Genomic DNA, 23,808 nt, shown 5'->3' with positions numbered 1-23,808 from the left:
CAGGACCGTTTGCTTCACCGCACACTGGTTACTCCTGCTAAACACAGCTAACCCCACCCCACACTGACCGCACATCTGAAACCACACCTGAGACTCTGAGCGCTAGGTGTGTGGGGTGCCAGGTGAAGCCGCCGCCTCCTATAGATGCTAATTTAGGCGCTAGAATAGCAACTCAGAAACACCAAGGGATGTGGATCAGCATACATGCTCCAAGGAAAGACAGGAAATGGAAGGGAGGAGGGTGGGAGACAAATTCTCCAACTAAAGGCCGGGAGAGGTCAGAACCGCTTAAGTCTAGGAGAACTCTGAGACTGCATCCCTTCCCTCGCGAACAGAGCAGGCTGATAAGGAGAGGGTGGGCCCCACTCACCAACAAATACGGAGGTCCTCCTTCCTAGCCCTGGGGTGGAAGTCTGGTGATCTTCTCTACCCTAGGCTGCTGTTGGCAGACAATCATGACCCTTCCTACCCTCACCATGCCAACAGAGACCCTCTTAACTGCCCCTAAGTGACAACAAACATGGGGCGCATCCTCCACACCCTAAAAGCAGATGAAGAGGGGCAAGGGTTATAGGAGGAGGGAGGCATCCACAGGGCTTCTTCAACATCTGCCTGAAGTATGAAAAGAACTAAGCAATGTTGTATGAAGTCCTTGGCATGTCCTCAAACAGACCATGAATGAAAGTAAGGAGGGTCACAGGGGGAAATATATCTTTGAGAATTAAGCTATAGAAGAAAATACCACCCAGGCTTCCTACTGGCCTCTAGGGAGTATAAGGCTATCAGGATAGTGCTGCAAAGGATTTGAGAATTCAATCGCTATTCAAACCAGAGCCCACAGAAGTTAGCCAGAACCTCGGGAGTTTGGCTACTTGCAAAAATAAAGGATTGAAATAAGAACCAGAGCTGTACAACCTCGTGCTAAAAATGTCTAGCATACAGCCCAGAGCTGCTCACCATAGCAAAGCAGGGAAATCTCAAATCAAATAGGAAATGACAATCAGCAGACGGCAAGGCCAAGATGGTAGGTACACTGGGACGGCCTGCTACTCGAAGTGAAGGAAGCAAAGGAAGCTTCCGGAAGGAAGGAGGAGACACAAAGAATGAACCAGATGGAATTGTGGTGGTGGTGGTGGTGGTGGTGGTGGTAAAAATCCACTAGCCTGAGGGAAAAGCCCAGGGGACGGGTCTGTGAGAACAAAGAAGCAGGAGACTTGAAGGCAATTCCATGGAAATGAAACAATCTAAACAGAGAGAAAAACAGTTTTCAGAAAGGAGCAGAGTGTTGAGAATGTTGAGAACCTTCTAGAGAAGAACAAAACGCTATCTAATGTCGGTTTCATCCAAGTTCCAGAGGAGACCATGGAACTGAAACTATGTATTTTGAAGAAATTAACAGAAGCAAATGCTATCAGTTTGGAAAAGGGACACACATTTATGTTTTCTGAGTGTTGTAAACTCCATCCCTGGAAAAATGACAGGTCACGTGTCCGTCAGCACAACTGCAATCACTTGCAAGCACACCCCAGGTTGAGCTAGTTGACTGTGGATGCTCCCCATAAAGGAGGGTGTGGAGAAGGTCCCTGGATCCTCACCTAAGGTTCTAGCTGTCCTTCTTGGCCAGTTGTATTGTAGTTCTCTCCTAATTGCCCATGGGCTCATGATCCTAAGAGATGCTACAGCATATAGATTGGGGAGGGTTAACTGAAGGGGGCACTCCATGTACGCAGCTAGGGGAAGGCACCATCCGTGCTGGGGTGAGGCTTTCTGAGCGTGGATGCCTTGAGGGCATCTACATTTCTGTAAGTAACCCCTCACCCATGCTCTGTAAGGAAACCCAATAGACTCATTGGTTCCCCAAGTTGGAGTATAGCAGCATGATATTTTGGGTTGTTTGGGGGCCTTATAAGAGTTAGGTTTGTTTATATCACCCCAGGGAAAGAAGTTCACAACATGGAAAAAAAAGAGTGAACCTCAAACAGGAATAATATAAAAACGTCCATCCAGACAGACTGTCAACCTTATAAAACTTCAATACACATACAAGCAAAGAGTTAAAACAGTCAGATAGAAGCCACACCCTATGTACAGGGGAGATAACCAACTGATACAGATTTTTAAAAATCAAAATTTGTGCAAGACACAAAGAACTGTCATATTTGTGAAGAAAAGACATATCAACCGTAAGTCCCATATACAAAGAAATAATTCTTTTCTGCTGCTGTGGAAAACACCACATCTAAAAGACACTTGTGGCAGAAAGGTTTTATTTCATCTTACGGTTCCAGAGGGAACGCCCATCATGGTGGAGGAACCATGGCAGCAGACAGCTGGGGCAGAATGCTGAGGATCACATCTCAGCCATGAACGTGAAGCAGAAAAGAGTGAACTAATCATGGTGTGAACTGTTAAAGCCCACCCCAAGTGGTCTGCTTCTGCCAGCAAGGCTCTACCTCTTAATGGTTCCATAACCTCCCTAAACAGCACCCCTAACTAGGAACCAAAAGTTCAAATACCTGAACCCAAGGGTGCTCGGTTAAGTGTATGTATGTGGGGGTGTCTCTCCTTTCAACAACCCGGCTATATTCGTCTGAATCACAGTCGATAAAAACTCAGAGAGAGAAATTGGGGTTCAGTCTGAAGACTAGAAAAGGAAAGCAGCCAACCACTGACTCTTACCTCCACCTCAGTCCAAACATGGTGATCCTGCCTCCAGGAAACCTCAGAATAAGACTATGTCTGAGAGCTGTCTCCTCCCGTTTTATAATCCTCTCTAGGGCTGGTTTTAAAGGCATGCACCACTTGGATTAAAGGCATGCATTGCCTGGTTTCTATGGCAACAAGTGTGGCTACTGGGATTAAAGGTGTATGTTACCACTACTTGGCTGACCAGTGCGGCTGTTTTACCCTCTGATCTTCAGGCAATCTTTGTTTATTAAAATACAAATGAATGGTTGCACTAATCACTATTGGCATAATCTATTGCTGAAAACAAAAATAATAGGGAATAAAGAAAAAGCGTGACTACAGAAGCTTCCACAGATCCCAGATGGGAAGGGGCAGAATTTAGAACTTTTTCTACCGAAATAAATCTTTAAAAAAAAGTGTGTGTATTTGGTTCTGTGGTTCAGTTAATAGCATACTGAACTTCCAGTGACAAGTGTGTGTGTGCGTGCGTGTGTGTGTGCATGCGTGTGTGTGTGTGTGTGTACATGCACATGTGCATTCTAGGAACCCTGACTAATACATTAGTTATGCAGTAATAAGCAATTGGTCTAAGTCTAAGACCATATTGCAAGCTCTGCAACTCTTGAGTTCTCTGACCTGTGACCTCACTCCCTCCTCTGTCAAATGAAGAGTAACCTCCATTGTATAAAGATAAAACTGCAGCTCAGGAAGGTTAGGAACTTGCTCAAGACCACACGGCTAGTCAGCAGCACCTTCAGGGAAGCCCTCTTCTAGCCGACTCCACAAGGTCAGCATCCCTCCACTTATTCTCTACTCCTCCATTCCTGCTACCTTTGAGACTGAAGCTTTGGTTTCCACCTAAGAGGGCAAGTACCAGGGAATCTGGAATCCCTGGCTTCATGCTTACATTAACTAATTAACTAATTTTGTGTGCATGCCCATGAGTGTTCATGCAGAGGTCAAAGAACAACTTGTAGGAGTTAGCGCTCTCCTTCTGTCACATGGGTCCTGAGGGATTGAACTCGGGTCGTCCTTCTTAGCTGCATAGTGCCTTTACCTGCTGAGCCATCTCTCAAGCCCTTTTATTTTTAACTCGCGGGCACAAAGCGCTGAGCACGGCGCTCAGCACGCAGTAAGCACTCAGTCAACATTCTTGATTGCCTTTGTCCAGGTTGACAGCATGAGCATCCATCCGGGGCTGGCCCTCCTCTCTCCGGGTCTCTAACTTGCGGGAAACCTCACCAGAGGGGGCATCTTTAACTGAACAACTCTGAGCAGTACTTTTAAATATTTAATGAATTCCTGAGGCTCTTGGAAAGTGGAGTGAGAAATGTCCTGTAAAAATCTATTAGTCCTAATAAAATACCAGCCAACAGGCTGCCCATTACCAGCAATTAAGGTTTCTAAGAGGGTCAAATAACCCTTTGCAATGATTTGTGCGCATCCCTTTCTTCGTTTTACATAAGCAGGTATTATTTTTCTGTTTAAGGTCCTGGCCCCTTGGTCTGTACTCTTACCCAATTCTGAGTGATGTTTTCAGACACTTAAAGGATGTTTGTGGTCCCCACTCATGCCTCATGGTCCCATCAAGAACCCAGCATAGACAGGTGGATGCCAAGCTCCAAGCCATAGCTCAGAGAGTAACCAATGCACTGCAGATGGCAAACATGCGGCAAGAGTCACAATGTAAGTCTTCTGACATCAGACATGAAGCTGCGGGATTCAGAGTTTGCCCTGGCCTTGACGGAGGAGGTATGTCATTGGGGGTGGGGTCTGAGGTTTCAAAACCTCACACCATTCTCAGTTAGCTCTCATTGCCCTGTGACTGTGTCTCAAGCAGCAAGCTCTTAGCTAGAACTCAAGAGCCACGCCCACCCGCTTGCTGCCAGCCCTACAATTGTAAGCAGTCCATAATCTTTCTCCTCTTGGACACAGCGTCTTCCCACACCCATAGAAAAGTAAGACACTCAACAAAAAGATTATAACAGCCAGTGGTATTAGAGGGCTGAAGAGAACAGGATTTCCTTTACCCACGTGACTCACAGACAGCCTCCACAAACTCTGCCCAAGATCAAGGCCGCCCAAATCCCAGCAGGGCTAAGGGAAGGGAGCCAGAAAATCCCACGACGAGTTTGACTAACTGTTGGCAACTGGAAGGTACTAGGGGAGGGAGAGTGTCAGTTTCCTTCAGGGATAAGGACCCTATAGGTTGCCCATGCACAGCCAGGTCACACTATGTGGACTGGTGGGCTTAAAATAAAGGAACAACGTGAAGATGGGAGAAAAAGTGAAGGGGAAATAGGGGGGATTTGAGAGGAGAGAGTGTGGGTGGATCTGATCAAAGCAACATATGCAAGCATGAAATTTTCAAACAAATTTTTTGGAAAGTTTCTCAGGAAAAAAAAAAAGACAGTCCCAAATGGGAGCTTTAGATGGGGAATCGTTTGCCTTTCTTGGCTTCTTGTACTTGAAGAAAAGAATCTCTCTTCTCTTTGTGTATGGATGAGTGCTGGGAGAGAATCTACATTAAGTCATTGGGACAACAATCTTGGTTGTCAACTTGACCCACCTGGAAAAGGGGAACTCATATGCGGAGCTGCATCCGTTGGATTGGCATGCTGAAAGCCAGTGGTTCGTGCAGCTGTTGTGTAACACACTTTTCCTGGGGAGATGCACCGTGCGCGCGCGCACACACACACACACACACACACACACACACACACTGACCCTAGAAAAGGAGCCCACAGCCAACCAAAACTATGATTGGCACAATCTCCAACTTGATAAACCAAGTAACTGGGGTTACTTACAGGAATATGGGTGAGGGGTTATTTGCAGGAGCAGAAAAGACTTGAAGGCAGGTGCCTCACCAAAGCCCACCCCAGCAAGGTGACAGCTCACAGAAGCTGGCAACCTGGAACACACTTCCCCGATGTGATCAACCTGTCACAGAGCATCCTGCCCAGGTGCTTTGGTGGCCTTGAGCCTCTTCCAGGCAGAGCCATTGGTCTCTGCTTCTTCTAGGGCACCGGGGCTTTCCGAGCAGATTCTCTGCTGTTTGGCTCGTCCAAGAGTGACTCTCACAAGTTTCACTGCTTACATACTCTTGGGAATGGAGGAGTCCAGTGCATCTGGTCAGTTTCAGGGACTTCCTGAAGCTATTTTGAGCTTACTTCCTGTATTCAGGAACATTCCTGAAGGATGGGGTGTTTCGTCTTCCCTAGAAGAACATCCTGTTGTTTCAACCTCGTCATAAACATCCTGTCTAAGGCATCCCGTTGCTTCCCTTATTCTTTACAGCTTAGGTCTTAAGAAGTTGCCCTACAGAACGAAAGGTTTGAACCTGGGAGGGAACTGCTAACACAGCAACAGCAAAGGAGACAGACTGCAGAGTGTGTGAAAGAAGATGTCACTGCTGTAGGCTGGTGGTGACACACATTTTTGTCAGTACTTCATTGGTCACAGCCTACTTTTCACCTTTGCTTAAATGCTAAGAGCTGGGAAGTGTCTCTTGTCAGCAAAGGCAAGAGACGGAGACACTGGCAATAACAATGGTGTCTTAATCCCAGAGGCAGGCGGATCTCTGTGAGTTCAAGGCCAGCCTGCTCTACACAGTGAGTTCCAGGACAGCCAGGGAAGTTATACAGAGAAACCCTATCTCGAAAAACCAAAACCAACCAACCAAACAAACAAAAAAGCAATGGTGTCTGTTACCCTGCTCAGTCGATATTCTAGTGAGAGTTTAGAAAGACGACTCAATGGTTACAAGAGCATACTGCGCTTGCAGAGAACCTAAGGTCAACGCCCAGCACACCTTCTCAGGTGTCACTCCAGCTCCGAGGAGACTCCCACAGCATCTTAGACCGTTCACAGGCAGCTGCCCTCACATGCGCATACCATACAGTGGCGCACACACACCCTTAATCAAGGAAGAAAAATCTTTCTTAAAACCGTGTTCAATAAAGCACACGTAGAGGTTGATGTATCTGAATCCTAGCTATTGGTTTAAAAAGCTGACTCACCAGCTTTCCCTTTTAGTGTTCAAAAAAGAGCCTGTGCAGTGTGCATAATTATGGTTCCCACCTTACAGAACAGCAGCAAGAATGTCACGTGCACAAGAGACACTAGGGAAGGTTAAGAAGAAGGCTAAAGATTTTTCCAAGGGGGCGTGACAAAATGACTTGGGGTGAACAGAGATAGTTGATGCAGAGTTGAACTCCAGAGCAGAAAGAGCTTCTTAAACAGTCAAATGAGAAGAGAAGACAAAGCCCGAGACTGCTTGCTCCATGAGGCAGGGGCATTGCCTTGTTCATTGTCATGTCCCCAGTGCTGGCACAGGGCAGCAACTCACTAAATTTGAACAAATGAGGAAATGAACCCTGTGGAACAGTAATGAACTCTCTTGTCTATGGAACAAAAGGCTCATCAGAAGCAAACTAAGAGAGAAAAGATTGGTCCTGGCCACAGTTTCAGAGAATTCGGCGTGTAGTTGCTTGGTTCCTTGGACATAGGAAGGACACTGTGGTGACAGGAATGTGTAGTAGTTGAACTTCTTCTGCTCCTGGCAGGAAACTGAGAATGAAGATACCCCTCCGGACCTATCTTCAGGAACCCACTTTCTCCGGGTAGCTACAACCTCCTAAATAAAGTTCCCCAAACCTCCCTTCGATGCCCCGCCCCAGCAGGGGAGGGAGGATTTCACACAGAAGTCTGTGGGAAGCACTTTGGAGTCAGACCATTGCACCATGATACTGGATTCAGCCTAAGTGACTCCAGCTGTCACGATCAACCATATCTGAGATGGTGGGAGGGAGCCATCTTGGATAAGCAGTTTGCAGGAATGCCCATCTCAGGTTTAGTTGGCACACAGAGGAAGCTCAGTTCCCCGGGCAGGCATCTCCCTGGGAACCTGTTAAGCTGGAAGAAGGCCAAGCCAACAGGCTCCCTCGTGTCTTCCTCCCCTTTAGGTGTAGGGTCTGAGAAGCACCCAGCTGTTTCTGATCACAAGTCTGCATCAGCCCCATCCGCATCCTTCTGTTTGGGCAATGGCAACAGATGAACGGACTGTGGAGGACAGCATGAGAAGCTGTCCCACTTGCAGAGCAATTGCTGGAGGTCACTGAGACAGGAGAGTGGAATTTTATCTCTGTTAAATCCCCCAAGCTTAGGGAGAAGGCTTCACTCTCTTTGCAGAATTTATTTTGCTAATCCTGCCTTCTCCAACCACACAACTCTATGACAATAGTAATAAAAATCAGATGGCGGGGGGCGACAACCTCCTCTCTTTATTTTAATAGGGGGATTTTACAATGTCCTTTTAAAATATAATCTACTTATTGGGTCACTGGTCTTTAAGAGTCCTTCTTAGGGAAGGAAGCTGTTTTTGTGTTGGCGTCTTGATGCACAGGCCTCTCTTGGCAGATCTTTTGTGGATGATGTAAAAGCCAAGAAATGTATTTAAAGCCCACACACTCCACCCTTCAGCTCCAGTTTTCATGCGCACAGACCCTTCGCACCTACAGCCTTTGAGGATCTGGACTCAACTGGATCATGCCCAACAGCCCCAGAAACAAACACTGTAAATTTGTTTGAGTTCCATCTTTGCCCCAAAAGTCCATACACGCTGCCTGTTGAGGTCATTGCTGACCTACAAGGTATCACTGGAATGCTGCCTCTTTGTAGCACAGGACGGAGCATGGCTATGTGTTTAGCTGGATGTGGAGAACTGAATCATGAACTTGAAGCCCTGCATAAAGTCTGCCAGTCCAAATAACCAGTGCAAATAGCAAGTGGAGTGAAAGCGAAGTTTGGTGCTGGGCATTAGGTCATGATGTCATGTAACATGCATGTGAATCTACCATGTCAGCTAATATGTAGGGTACCCTAAGTCTACCATGTCAAGATAACATGGCATGATGTCATGATTTCACCATGTCAGCTAACATGCCATGATGTAACAAATTTCATATTAGCTAACATGTCATGATGTCATGAATCCACCATGTCAAGATAGCACATCATGATGTCACAATTCCACCCTGTCAGCTAACATACATGATGTTATGAATCCATTTTGTTGGCTCACATGTCGTGAAGTCATGATTCCACTTGTCAGTTAATATGTAATGATGTCATGATTTCGCTATGTCAGCTAACATATCATGATGTCATTTCCAAATGCTATAAACGCCCGAGGCTACACCCAAGGCAGACAGTCTAATTGATCAGGAAGACATTACTAATCACTCATGATCAGCAGAAGGTAGCTCGAGTAGAGTTCCTACATAGCTACAGATTGGCCCATACAATACAACCCATTCTGTTTTCTAAAGTTTCATGTATTTAGATGCTTTATTTTTGAACACTAAGTCAGACCAGTTCTGAGACTTTCCAAATATAGTGGGATTTGAGCTCCTCAGGGCAGGCGGGACCTGAGTCCAGATGTCTGCCTACTGGGTTTACTGTGCTTATGAAAAGTGGCCGCATCTTCTGAAAGAAGGACAACAAAGCTCCAGGAAGTGACACCTTATCTCCCCCATTCCTTCTTCTTGCAAAAAGAACAAAAAGGAGCATCAACCCAAGCCAGCCAAGAGCTCATTAATGCACTTGACCTTCAGAGAAAAATTAATTCCAACTTCACACCTACCGGCTGTGTTGCTCAGCTCTGTCAAAACATTGGCATCATTAGAGATGAGGATGACGTGGCTTGAGGGGACAAGGAGTCTGCCACCTCTCTGTGCTGGGCTGAATTAGTAGGAGCTGGCAGGAGACACAGAGCTGCCTGCCCTGTCAGCTTTCTACATGGGTCAGGCTTCCCTCCGCTGCCTCTGGATATTGCTATCACTGTCATGGCCCACATGTCTCGCCAGGCTCTCAGTGCAGAGACAGCCTTCCAAAACCTGATGCCGGAGAGCTGACAGGCTGTGTGTGTGTGTGTGTGTGTGTGTGTGTGTGTGTGTGTTCACGCATGTGCGTACACGCACATATGTGGAGGGTGGGGATGTATGTATGTGTGTCCATGCACACATGTACACGTTCCTTCATTCTCATGAATACTAACCGCTTAAACACAGGAACAAATCCAGGTAGGCAAACACATCTTTTGAAAATATTTCTACTAGCATACAGTAAGTATACATAATACTGAGTTCCATTGCTTTCATGTTCATAATCCCTGCCACCCCCTCTTGTCCCTCTCCTGCCATTCATTTCTTCTTCCCAAGTAATCTTCCTTCTGCTTTTACATTTTTCCTGATCCACATGAACTTCATTGGGGTTGCTTACAAGAGCATGGCTAAGGGGTTATTTACAGATTCGTGGGCACCTTGCTGGTGGCTGTGGCTCTCCCGCCCTTTGCAATCATTAGTTGCCTACAGATCCTTGCAGAAGGGGCGGGCTGTCAGCCCCTTTCCCCTCCGTGGTAGAAGGTTTATGAGCCCAATCATATACAGGTCTTGTGCAGAGTGTCCTGCAAAGTCATGCCCCAAAGACAATGACCCACAGCACTGTACCCCATCCTCTACTTCCTGCAGTCTTTCCACCCTCTCTTCCATGACGTCCCTAAGCTTTGGAGCCATTGACACACATGTAGCATACATGGCTGAGCATCCAACAGTCACTTGTTCTCATCGCTTGGGTCACACACATTTAAACAGTATAGGGAGAGCTTTCTTGCCGCCGGGTTCCACTGGGTGCACTAGAGCGGGAGAGTATGGAGGAAGGAGAAAATTTCTTCCACTTGCCAACTCTAAATATTTTCTATAAGGCACATATGGTTTTGTGTGGAGACAGAATCTGAGACATGTTCAGGCTCAGCAAGAAGGGGTAGTTGATTAGTGATGTCTGTCACAGCACATCATGTAGGGGTTACGACACTTGGGTCATTTTTTTTTTTTGCCAGAGTCATCATATCACACCCCAAATGACCCAGGGTTCAATGGACTCATTCTGTAGCTGGGAATGGAAGTGGAAGAAAGGAGAGGCGGGAAGACCCAGATGAGGGGAGCAAATGGCTAGAGAGAGAAGTACAAGAGGGCTTTTGATCTCTGGTCTGTGGGACTGTCGCAGCCCTGGAGCTGTGTGCTCAGGTGTTCAGGTGTCTCCTTAGTCTGGCTCTGGTTCAAAACTCACCCCTGAAGACCATCTTCTGTATTAGGAAGAGCCACCAGGACGCCGAGGAAGTTCAGGGACTGTCAGCTAAGATTCGGAGTTAAAGGAAGCAATTGAAGCATAGGGGACACAGGAGGAAGGTGTCTTAGGTTTAAGGGCACAGATGGAAGTGGATGAGGAGAGGTGTGGATTGGGCCCCTCAGGGAATTCACTTTCTGCTTCCCACACTTGTAAAGATGGCCCAGTAGGTGAAGCATAGCTACGCAAGTGTGGGGGGCTGAGTTTAGCCCCCCAGAACCTGTGTGAAAAGCCATGTGTGACAGCTGTGTCTGTAATGCCAGCACTGGGGAGGCAGAGGCGGACAGATGTCTAAAGCTTGCCAGTCATCCAGCCAACCTAGCCAAATCAGTTCAATGAGAGACCCTGTCTCAAAAATACAGTGGAGAGTGACTGAAGAAGACACCAGACACTCACTTTTGGCCTCCATGGGTGCACGTGCACAGATACACATACACACACACAAACACACACACACACACACACACACACACATACACAATGATGACAGAGGAGAAGAAAAAGAAAAAGGAGGAGGAGGAGGAGATAGCAATAAAGGTGGAGGTTAATGAAGAGGTTACCTGGCATTCAGGGGCTCGAAAGCATCTTTCCTTCTGTATACACTCACACGCCAGTCACACCTTCTCTTCACACTACTCCCCCCCACCCCCCGACTCTTCACCATGACAAGAAGAGAAAGGTCCTTATATCCCCTAAACAAAACCTCCAGAGTTCAGGTTCCACAGAGGACTTGGACTTGGAGACTCTTTTAGCCACTGACTGTGGGGAGAATATCGCTGATCCCCCATTACCCAGAGATGCTCTGAGCACGTTTGTCAGATGTGACACATCTGAGCACTAAAGTTCAGCTGAGCCTTGCTCGTTTCCAACTCTGACTGGGGCTTGGGGGAGGAGAGGAAGTCCTGTTTTTATTTGCTGTGGTTTTAGTTTGATTTTCACTGTATAGCTTTCTGTGAATGGGAAAGGGGGCCCCTCAGGTGAGTGACGAGGAACCCCAGATCAGGCCTGGTTTATATTCGCCGAAGTTTCTCATGTTTCCAGCTTTGGTTCCCATGCACAAGCTGTCTTATTGTATAAAAAGTCCCCCCAGAATTCTGGTGGACCCTCCAACCATCCTGCTTCCCCTGCCTGGTGCGAGCCCCACAACCATAACAGCTAAGAATTCCCTGAAGAAAGCGACCCCGGCACACAGAGACAGACAATAATAGCGCTCCTTCATTTCGCCCAGAGCCCACCACCCCCTGATGCAGCACCATAAACCATTTGATTTAGGATATTCGATGCCGCCGGTGAGGAGAGCGTCATGTAAGATTTGCTTTGCGACTTCATTCTTCTCACACTGTCATTAAAAATGATTTATAGTTGAACCCAAGTCTCAGCAACGCTGTAGCTGGGTTGGAGGGATTGGGAAGGAGCTTGGGGGCGTGCGGGGTGGGGGGGTTGGTGGTGGATCGGATTTCCAGGCAGCCTTCTGGGCTACCCAGAGTCTCAAAGATGGAGGGTGGGACCCCCCAGCACAGTGTTCGGAGGTGAGGAACACGTGTTCCTGGCTGGGATGGAAACAATGAGGCTTTGTCGGGCATAGCAACTGCTGGCTTCAGGACGTGCCTTCTGGGACACTTTGTAGGATGTCAGCTGACCCATTTCAAACTCGATTTGGAATGGGGTGCTGTCAGGTGTTTAATGACACCAAGGCCTGATCCATGTTTTACATTTTTTACGGGTCTGGTACACGAGAAAGCGACCGAGGGAGTCCAGCCTGTGGCTGATTCCTAGTCTCTCTCTCTCTCTCTCTCTCTCTCTCTCTCTCTCTCTCTCTCTCTCTCTCTCTCTCTCTCTCTCTCTCTCTCTCTCTCTCTGTGTGTGTGTGTGTGTGTGTGTGTGTTTTGTTTTTTTTTTTTTCAGACAGGATTTCTTTGTAGCTTTGGAGCCTGTCCTGGGCAGCTCTTGTAGACCAGGCTAGCCTTGAACTCATAGAGATCCTCCTGCCTCCGCCTCCCAAGTGCTGGGATTAAGGGAGTGCACCACCACCCAGGTTGTCTGATTCCTATTCTATGGAAGACGAAACTGAAGCTCAGAGGAGGACCGCATCTTGCTCGTCATCACACAGCACAGATCCAGGGTGATTTATTTGACTTTAAAGATAGTTTGTATTGAGTTTACTTATTTGTGTATGTTTGTGGGCGCAACATTTGTGGGGAAGTCTGATGACAACTTGGGAGTCGTCTCCTCCCATTCTCTGTGTTCTGGGCATTGAACTCAGGTCACCAGGCTTGGCAACAGTGCATTTCAGGGGCCGAGCCGTCCTGCTGGCCAGGATTCTTTACATTGTGGTTTTCTGAGACAGTTTCTCTGTACAGCCCTGTCTGTCCTGTGTAGAGCAGGCTGGCCTCCAACTTAGAGAGTCCCCTTGCCTCTGCCTCTCAAGTGATGGGATTAAACAGGCACAAGCCACCTGTTCAGTTCTTTCCAGGATTAATGTTTATATTTAAATACTGCCCCCTCCTCTTCCCGGATGCTGGGAATCGAGCCCACTGTCCGTGTCCTAGGTAGGTGTTCTACCATGGGGCCCCATCTTGAGCTCCTTGGGGACAGGATCTGAGGTCAGACAACTGGGCTACAGAACTCATGTGCCTCATGGTTTGCCACGCTGAGCCACAACCTGATTTAACGAGGGGCTGAAGAGATGGGTTGGGGTAAAGTGCTTCCCAGTCAAGTCTGAGGCCTGAAGTTTGAGCCCCAGAACTCTCGTGGAAAAAAAAAGATGGGTAGCCGGGCGGTGGTGGCGCATGCCTTTAATCCCAGCACTCGGGAGGCAGAGGCAGGCGGATCTCTGTGAGTTCGAGACCAGCCTGGTCTACAAGAGCTAGTTCCAGGACAGGCTCTAAAGCTGCAGAGAAACCCTGTCTCGAAAAACCAAAAAAAGAAAAAAGAAAAAAAAAAAAGATGGGTGTGGTGTTGCATGGCATCCCTGTGTTTGAGAGCTGAAGATGGATGCATGGATCCCTAGCCAGCTAGCTAAGCCTGCAGCGAGCTCCGGGCCGGTGAGAAATCACAGCTCAAAAAAGCAAGATAGACGGTACCCAAGGAACAACACCTGAGGCGCTCTGGCTTCCACGTGCACACACATACACGGTATAACCCCCCCCCACACACACACACACAGCACACGAGTGACTCTAGACATAACGGCACAGCCCCTATAATCCCAGCTCGTCGTAAGCTTGGGCAGCAGGACACTGAGACTTGCAGGCTATAGAGAACTCAAGGCTAACCTGGAATCTGTGGTGAAGTCTTATCTCTAAAACGGAAAATAAATAAATGAACAGCAAAGTGATTCTGCTAGTTCTCTTGTCTCTAGTCACCCCCCCCATTTCACCCCTCCCATTTGCTTGATGAAGTGGCCACTGTGGGTCACCTACCATCCAAGAGGCTTAGTCTCTCACCTGACCCTCTTCCATGGGCCTTCATGGTTGGAGGTCTGCTTTATGTGATTTCGCGGAACTGTGATGCTCAGGGTCCCCTAAGTGGCAAGTAGCCATGCAGAGAAGAGAACTGAGCTGGACCAATCCCCAAACCCACCAGCCTTCAATGCAAAATGACAGGGAAGGTGTTTGGGATCTGAGGATGGAGATACGCCACCGGCTCGGGGCCTTCTAAGCATATGAAGGGGCGTAGGTATTAGAGTGCGTGGCAGGGACTTGAGGTATAAAAACCACAGAATGTGGACCTGGGACTTCTGCTTCTTTTTTTTTTTTTTTAAATATTTATTTATTTATTATGTATACAATACTCTGTCTGTGTGTATGTCTGCAGGCCAGAAGAGGGCACCAGACCTCATTTACAGATGGTTGTGAGCCACCATGTGGTTGCCGGGAATTGAACTCAGGACCTTTGGAAGAGCAGGCAGTGCTCTTAACCGCTGAGCCATCTCTCCAGCCCCGGGACTTCTGCTTCTACTGCAGTTGTTGCTATGGGGATTGTTGCTAAGAAGGGGTTGTTGTTGTCGAAACATCGCTTGGATGTGGCAGCATCCTTGATAGAATTCTCCTTGTGCCTAATCCACCCATTGCTGCTTTCAAACATCTCCTCTGTGTGTGTTACCATTCTGCAGGCGCTAAAACTGAGACCTACACTGAACCCCAGTGACAATGGCTCAGAAGTGTCTGTTCCCATCATAGGGCAAGAGTCAGGGAAGACCACCCCATCCTGCAATTTGGGAAAGAATGTCCCACTCCTCATTGAGGAGGCGGCATTCCCCGGGCTGGAGAGGCAGCTGGCGGAGTGTCTAGCTGTGATTCATTTTAATTGGACACCGACTCGGGGTTGGGGTGCCGCATACAACCCAGAGAGGAGATGGAAGGCAGGGTGACCTTCAAATCCGGCGCAGGCTCAAGATCAAGCCCACAAGACTGCCTTAGCTCAGTTGGGAACCTGTCAGTATTGAATGCTGAATCTATAGTTGGTCTCAAAGCACTCGCCCCTGCTTCTCACAAGCTGGGTGATACGTGACTAGGGACATAGACAATCTAAGTCTCGGTTTCCTTGTCTGTCAAAGACACACAGAGAGAGAGAGAGAAAGAGAGAGAGAGAGAGAGAGAGAGAGAGAGAGAGGAGAGAGAGAGGGGGGAGAGAGAGAGAAGAGAGAGAGAGAGGAGAGAGAGAGAGAGAGGAGAGAGGGAGAGAGAGAGAGAGAGAGAGAGAGAGAGGAGAGAGAGAGAGAGAAGAGAGAGAGGTATGTATGTATGTCACGTATGTATGATGTCTGTAAGTATTTCCTCTAATGGGAATTCCATGCAGTCATGTCCTCTGGAACACAGGCAAGGTCCCCCTGGAAGCTGATGGTGGTTGCCCCTAATTGCCACCATGCCCCCACCATTTTCCACAATTAAAACGGATGACAACGTGTCTGTCATTCCGGTGATGAATGCTGGCCTTTTATTCACCAGATCCAACCTGGTATTGTGGATCGCTACTGGGTACCAGTCTCCAAGATGGCCTTAGATGGCATCACTTCCCTTGTGCCTAGATCTCATCCATGCGGGAGAAGCGGCTATGTGGGCGAGGGTGAGTCAGCCCAAATCCATTTAAGGAAAGTTGTAGAAATGGAAAGAGGGAGAGGGAACGGGGGAGAAGATGAGACAGGTAGAGAGGAAAGGATAGAGGGAAGAAGGAAGGAGATGGGAGGGGAAGAAGGCAGGCTTGGTGACTTCTCACAGGTTGTGGGTCCCTTGGTGACCTTTGCCAGCCATTGGCCTCTCTTAGGTTGAGGACATCTGGCAGGACTTGGCCACATTTGCTATGAATGAACTTTAGCAATGGAGTCTTAAAGGATTAGTCGTCGCTGGGCACGGCGGTTGACCCACGCATCCTTGTTGGGTGGTGTCACAGCTGTCATTCCCGAGATCATATCACAGGGCAGGGCCAGGTCTGTCCTGCTCTGTGCTGTGTGTGTCTCCAGTATGCCACACACAGAGGCTTGAGAATGTCTGCTGAATGAGGCAAATCTCAGGGGTGACAGCAGAAAGCTATGTTGGAAAAAGAGGAAAGAGAAACAGAGAAAACGATTTGTGATTAGAAGCTGGAGACTCTGGCCATGGGCTTCTATGTTATGGACTCAGTGTTTGTACCAGTCACAAATTAACTGGGCTGCAGTAACAAGCAGCCCCTGCATTTTGGAATCGTACACAGTGAACTGTTTGGTGTCGTGTTTCATGCTCCATGTTCACTGTGGCTGACAGCTTTGTGAATTTATTCTTTCAACAACACAAGGAGCTCCCTGGAGTCCTGATCTCTGTCTAGGACTCCGTTGTGAAAGAGGTAGAGAGACTGTGGTAGGTGGCACACAGTTTCCCAGTTTCCCCTGAAACCAGCGTCTGTTACATCTGATGACATCTGACAGGCTAAGGGCAGTCACCTGCTATCCTGGTTGTCCTTAACTGTCAACTTGACACAGCCTGGAGTCATTGGAGAAAGCTCAGCAGAAAAGTGACCTCCATCAGGTCTCCGTTGGACACATCTGTGAAGGCATTGTCTTGTTACTTGATGGAGGAGGACCTAGCCCACTGTGAGTGGTACCATCCCTAGGCAGCTGGTCCTGGCCTGTAGAAGAAAGCTAGCTACATGTGAGCCAGCAACCAACATTTCAGCTTTAGCCCTTGCCTTAAGTCCTGCAGACTATATATAACCTGGACGTGTGAGCCAAATAAACCCTTTCCTCCTCAGGTTGCTCTGGGTCAGGTTGTGTCAACACAGCAACAGAAGGCAGACTAGAACATGGTGCTAGTCCCAGTGAGAAGGGACTCAGAGAGGTGCAATTCTACCTAGCTTCCTGGTAGGGAACAATTCTAGAACCATCTACCAAACAGTGCCAATGAAAACCACAGTTCTTAAATGTTCTTTTAATTAGTTGTGCATGGTTCATAATCAAATATTTTATGTAACTATAGGTATATGGATTCTCTGCACAAAACCAGGTGATCTCACATCAGGGACCTCTTGGCACCAAGCTTAGGCTGCCCTTGGAAGGGACAGGACACTCTTTCTCATAAGTCTGCCACCGGTCCTGCGTGGCCTGCTTCATTCATTCTGGTTTGGTGTCTGGCTGCTGAGATCCCATAAAGGGCATAGGTCCCATACTCAGTTTAAAGACTTTATCATTTTTCTCGTTGTTTTAAATAATGTGTAAGGTATGTGTGTGTATGTCTGTGTGTGTATGCAGTGCCCAAGGAGGCCAGAAGGGGGCATCAGATCCTGAGGAGGTGGAGTCACATGGTTGTGAACTGAGAGGTTGCTAGGAACAGAACTTCGTTCCTATGCAAGAGCAGCAAGTACTCTCCACCACCCAGGCATACCTCCCACTCCAAACTCCTGTTGCAGGATGACTGACACTCTGTGCTTACACAGGGTTGGCTGGTACTGCTCACCCAAGATAAGAAACCCCCAGAAAATCCCCTAACAGCCTGATTTCCTGAATGTAAAAAGGAAGAACCTGGGTCAGTGTCCAGTTCAGTAAGAAGGGAGGGGACCATATCCGAGCCAGAGCCCGTGGAACGGCACGGAGACTCAAAACCGCCTGCACATTTTGGTTCAACAAACCAGATGGTGAGCATGTAAACTCCAACCTATTACCGAGAAGACAGAAGAAACCCATTTAAACAGCTGTTTTCATGTCCAGCCAGCGCAACACTGATGAAAATGAGAATTAGAGTCACTTAAAGGAGGATTCTTTCAGCAAGAGATGTCTTTGGTTACACGGCTCAACATCCTCAGTTCGGTCCAGCCGTGGAAGAAAAGTAAGAGTCCCCCAGCAGCCTTTGAAAAAAAAAAAAAGGCAGGTCTGAAAGCAAGGCTGTGAAATGGCCTCCGTCTCCTCCCGGGGCCTTTGAAAGCCATGCATTAATTCGTATGTCACGTCATTTCTCTGCATTCCAACTGCCATGTGCCATTTGCCCTTGGAAGGAAAAAGAGAAGAATTCTCCAGAATGTCTGCTTGTGTGAGTGTCCCTGTCATTTACAGCTATGCTTTGTTTTGTGGGTGACCGGGTGTGTCCTGTGTGTGTGTGTGTGTGTGTGTGTGTGTGTGTGTGTGTGTGGCATGGATGTAGTGTTTTCTCATTCATACAAGCCCCCCAACATGAGCTAAGTTCAAATGACTCCGACATGCTTTCCATGTAAGGGACCCCCCCAACACACACACACACACACACACACACACACACACACATTAATGTGATGGCGTCCCTCAGTTTCCCCAGGACGGAAACACCAGGCCATCCTTCATCTTCCCTCTCCTCCTCCCATCCACAGTCTGGGACGAACTCTCTCAAGAAGTCTCCTTCTCGTCCAGTGGCAGCTGGATGTGAGTCTGAGGCGTGTGTTTTCCATTGGAGATCTCTCCGCATCTGGGACTCAGTTAAGTTGATTGGGAAGTCCTGTGTTTCCGATCCAAAAGCACAAACCAAAAATGGGGAAAAGAAGCGGATTTTTTCGCCTCCTTCTTTCAGTGTGGACTCTTAAAAAAAATCTGTTGAATTTAGCTCATGAGAAAAAGAGAAAAGAGTCGGGAATGAGACCAGTGAATGTGGCGTTGACTTGGCTAGGGGCTCGCTCAGTCTACCGCGGCCGTCTCGTTGGGGATGGGCCTCCCAGCTGGGCCATGATTGGATTATTGCATGGAGAGGCCGAGGCTGGACTCTTCCTTTGGGTCTCTGTTACTCTGGGACGCCTGCCCAGGAAAAGACGGAGTCGGATGAATGAAGAGACTCCTGAAACCACACGGAAATTAAACCAGCACAGAGCGCCGGCCAGCCGAGTTTGGCCGGCTTAGGTTTTCAGGCTACAAGGCTGGAACTTTATCTTCTGCTGAAGAGGCTTTGAAGATTTGGGCTAAGAAAGTGTGTGGTGAGGACGGAGGATGTGGTTTGGTTGGTCGAGAGCTTGCCTGGCATGAGTACAGCTCCGGATACCGTCCCTGGGATGCTTTAAACCAGGGCAAGCGGCACAGCCCGTAGTCCCAGCACTTAGGAGGTAGAGGAAGATCGGAAGTTCAAGGCCATCCTCAGCTACTTAATGACCTTAAGGGCAGCCTGGGCTACACGAGGGGACAAATAAAAAGAGTGCAATGAATCTTCCTTTGCTTTCAAAAAGCCTTGGAGACTGGTATCTAGTTAATATACCCCAACATAGAAACGTCAGTTAAAAAAAAAAACCCAACAACAACAACCTATACTGGTGATGGTTGACATTATTAACAATTCACATTTCTATGTGGATTTAAAATATTTTTTTAATTTAAAAATAATTGAGCTCAGTACTTAAACTCTTATCCCATTTATAATACATGAGCAATGCCATTCTTTTGCTGGTTTTAATAGCCAATACCCACACTTAAAATGATATCTCATTTTGCTTGGGCCAGGCATTGTGGCACACACTTTTCATCTCAGTACTTAGGAGATAGAGGCAAGTGGATCTCTGTGAGTTCCTGGCCAGCCAGGGCTACGTAGTGAGACCTTCTTTCACATATATTTTTAAAAATGAAAAATAGACACTTTTAATTTGATCTTATAAGTAATAAGACTCAAAAGTTTTATTATTTAAAAAAAATCAAATGTTTTTAATAGGTCTTTGGGGAACCATTTTTATTTGATTTTGTTTTTGAGATGGGGTCTAAGTATCTTAGGCTGGCTTTGCCCTCTATCTTTGTAGCCCAGGTTGGTTTTGAACTTGTGGGCTCAGCTGCCTTCCTCAGTCTCCTTTCTGCCGGGTTGAGCAGGCATTGCTACCGTGCCCAGTGATGCAGAATCGTTTGTTGCTGTTGTTTCCAGAAAGATTGACCCCTAGAGTCGTGGTGCTGTTTAAAATCCAACAGTTGAGTTGACGCTTTAATTTCTGAGGCAAAACAAGCCACGTGTGAGAACATAGACACGTTTTACTATAAATCATGCGAGCTGTGTATGTTAAACACTCCTGTTCTTAAAATTATCACTCCAAATTTTAGAGATGGCGTATCTGTACTGCTTCCTACACAATAGTTTTTCCTTAAAATCCTGGTTTCTGACCAGGACAACGCCCTCAGCAAGATCTGAGTTCAAGACACACCACCTCTACCAGGCCTGCGGGACATCACCTAGTAATCCTGTATATAGCGGCAGCTTGTACTTGGCAGAGGTCCCTCCAGGGTTAGAAAAGGTAATACAATATGTGGTGTTTTCTGCACTTTTACAAATTATTTTGGAACCCAGGTTAGGAAAAGGAAGAATGACATCAGGACACTGAGGACCGTGGAATTTCTGGAACTCAATAAAATACCCAGTGGTTTTTTATTCAAAGGCCAAAAAAATACTCCCCCCCACACGGCATTCTTGAGTCTACTTCATGGCAACTGAGGCTTGATCCACCAAAGCAAGTCAGCTATTGGAAAGTTAATCACAGCGTTTGAAAACCTTTCCCAAATCAAATGGAATTTGATTTCTGTGGCAAAAATCAAAATTTCCAATTGAGCTTATCTCAGCTTGGGGGACACAGTCAGCCATGCGCTGCCCCATGAGGGTCTCTCAGAGGCTTGGAACACTGTTTTAGGCAGCGTCCATTAAGGGCCTCGTGTGTGTCAGGCTCAGTGCTGAGCGAGCATGGGCAGAGTCATTTGTTCCGGCATGCGTATGAGAACCTGGGACCCAGCAAACCCAGCCACTGTCTGGTCAGCAGTAGGCTGGAGGTTGGTGCCCCCTGATGCCACTTGGGTACCACCCACCCACAGCCTATCTCACTTGAACCCAGAGCTCGGCTGTTGCCAGAAAGCTTGTCCGGGGTATCCCCTAGTGTGGCTAGGTTCCAGGTGGGTCACCACATCTACTTGACATTTGCGATGACACCAGGATCTAAACTCCAGTCCTCACATGTGCGTGGCAGGGGTGGTGCCCCACGGAGCCTTCCCCACGGCTCTCAAGGCATTAAAACTTTTTAATTACGTGTATTTACTTATACATTGAGTGTGTGTATGGGGGGGGGGATACTTACGCATGCCACGACATGTATGTAGAGGCCAGAGAACAACTTATAGGAGTCAGCTCACTTCCTCACAGGCGGGTCCCAGGGATCGAACTCAGATCGTCGGGTTGGCAGCAGGCTTCTTTGCCCACTGAGCCGTCTTGCCAGCCCTCGATACACTTTCGACTCAGGGTAGTTTTGGTTTATGGTGGCATCAGCAGACGGCAGCCTTACCAGGAGAGAAGCGTCTGGCCACTTAGCAGCCAGGGCAGCCTACCAACCATTCCAACCTATTTGCTGCTGCATTCTGCCGGCTGGGATCCTTCTGATTTAGTCAACCCTTCGAGATAACACCTAGAGTCACCTACCGCAGTGACACAGAGTCCTTCACACAGGCTCTCACCCCCACTCCAGTTAGCATTGCACACTGAGGACCTGTGTTTGGAATACAACTTTGGGGGCAAGGGTGATGGTGGTTCAGCAGGTTAAGTGTGCTTGTTGAGCGAGCATGAGGACCCGAGTTCGAGTCCCAGGTACTCAAGGTTAAAAAAAAAGCCAGTCAAGGTCACATGTGCCTGCAACCCCAGGACTTGGGGGCTTGTTGGGTGCAGTATGGCTTCAGGTTCAGTGAGAGACCCTGTCACATAGTAATAAGGTAGGGCGTGATAGAAGATGTACACACACACCACACACACACACACACACACACACACACACAAATGAGTTTCGAATGACTTACGTATGCACAGGAATACAAGCTAAGATTTGCTGAAGGAAGACTGGGACTAATTGTGTCCCCTCCTGGCACCTTGTTGCCCTCCCTAGAGCTGATGCAACAGCCCTCCTGCAAGCATTTATCAGACGTGTTATAGACTAGAATTCTGAGTCTAATCCTCTGCCCGTGTACTTTCCCTACAGGCCCAACTGTGATGCTGTGACACCTGCTGGCTTTGCTTACTGTCCTCAAAGGGAGGGTTCTCTTAGAAGACACTTCCGGCTGGGTTTGAGTCCTCGGAATAAACAGGGTGGCGGCAGAAGAACGTTTTCAGCCAGAGGAACAGAGTGGTCGGAAGCCTAGAAACAAGGACACAAATCCTTCCAGAAAGGGAAAGGACGCGACAGAGGTCCAGAGGAGGGTGGCCAGGTGGAACACTGATTCCAAGGCCATTCTCCAAAGAACCTTGATCCTGCTCAAATGCTCCCCGCGGCACATCTTGGATGGCCGGAGTCACCCTGTGGCCTGACAAGACCTCCTTCCACCAAGGTCTGTGTCTCAGGCCACAGACCTTCCTGACTTGTGGCTTCCCTAGACTAGGGACACTGCTGGGCTTCAGGTAGACACAGAGGAACCAGAGGAACCTTGGCAGGGCGCAGCCGTTCTCAACCTCCCCCCCAAGTTTACAAGACACAAAAGCGGAAAGTGAGTCTCGCGTTTGCCCCTCCCTGCTTCCTAAAAAATTCTCTGAACTTGTAACGCTGCTGCTCTTATTTCAAGCTCTCTCTTCTGTTCTTTTTTCCTCTACTTAAACCAATCTTAGAGAGCTGTAAACTGCCTCTGATGCTATAAACTGCCCTGTAAACCCTGGTTTTATTGGTTTAATTGCCCTTCTTTACAGCACTGTGTGCTAGAGTCCCCAAATGCTTCACTCTCGAAGGACAAGTTCACATTCACAAGGGTCCGGGCCAACCCACGGTGGGGGCTTTGAGCTCCAGGAGCCCACGAGGCACCTGGCCCAAGCGATTTCTTTCTTCTCAGGAAGCTCCAACTTGTACAGGCCCCAAAAGGTGGTTTGTTCCTTAAAGACAAAGGAACCACTTTGACCAATGACCTACAACCTCCAAGGCACTGGTCAATTCTTGCTTAAAAGAACTTTGACGAAAGAGGCCACAACAAACAAACAAACAAAGACAAAAAACCCCACAGGACTTAAAGTGTTTATTTATGCATGTATTTTGTAAAAGAACCTTTTTACATTTACTGATGTATGTGTGTGTGTGTGTGTGTGTGTGTGTGCACACATGCATGTGCATGCAAGTGTGCCTCAATAGTCATATTGAGGTCAGAGGTCAACTTGAAGCAGTTGGTTGTCTCCTCACACTGTGTGGGTCCTGGGGTTCACACTTGGGTCTTCAGGCTTGGTGACAAGCTCCCTTACCCACTGATTCATCCCATCAGCCATTATTTATTTATTCATTATTTTAAAGACAAAATCTCATTCTGGAGTCCAGGCTTGCTTGAGACACACTGTGTAACCCACCCAGACTGGCTGCCTCTCAGGTCCTCGAATGATAGTCCTATACTGTTATACTCTGTTTCTACTTGATTTTACAAATAAAGTTTTATTGGGACCAGGGCCGTGATGAATGGTATGACACCAGGCTGAGATCCACAAGGGCAAGCTCGATTTTGTCTTTATTGCAACTGCTGAGATTTTCCTTATC

This window comes from Arvicola amphibius, chromosome 10, assembly GCF_903992535.2.
Source record: "Arvicola amphibius chromosome 10, mArvAmp1.2, whole genome shotgun sequence".
Taxonomy (NCBI): Eukaryota; Metazoa; Chordata; class Mammalia; order Rodentia; family Cricetidae; genus Arvicola; species Arvicola amphibius.
The sequence above is the reverse complement of the archived record's forward strand: the minus strand, read 5'-3'. Positions refer to the sequence as shown.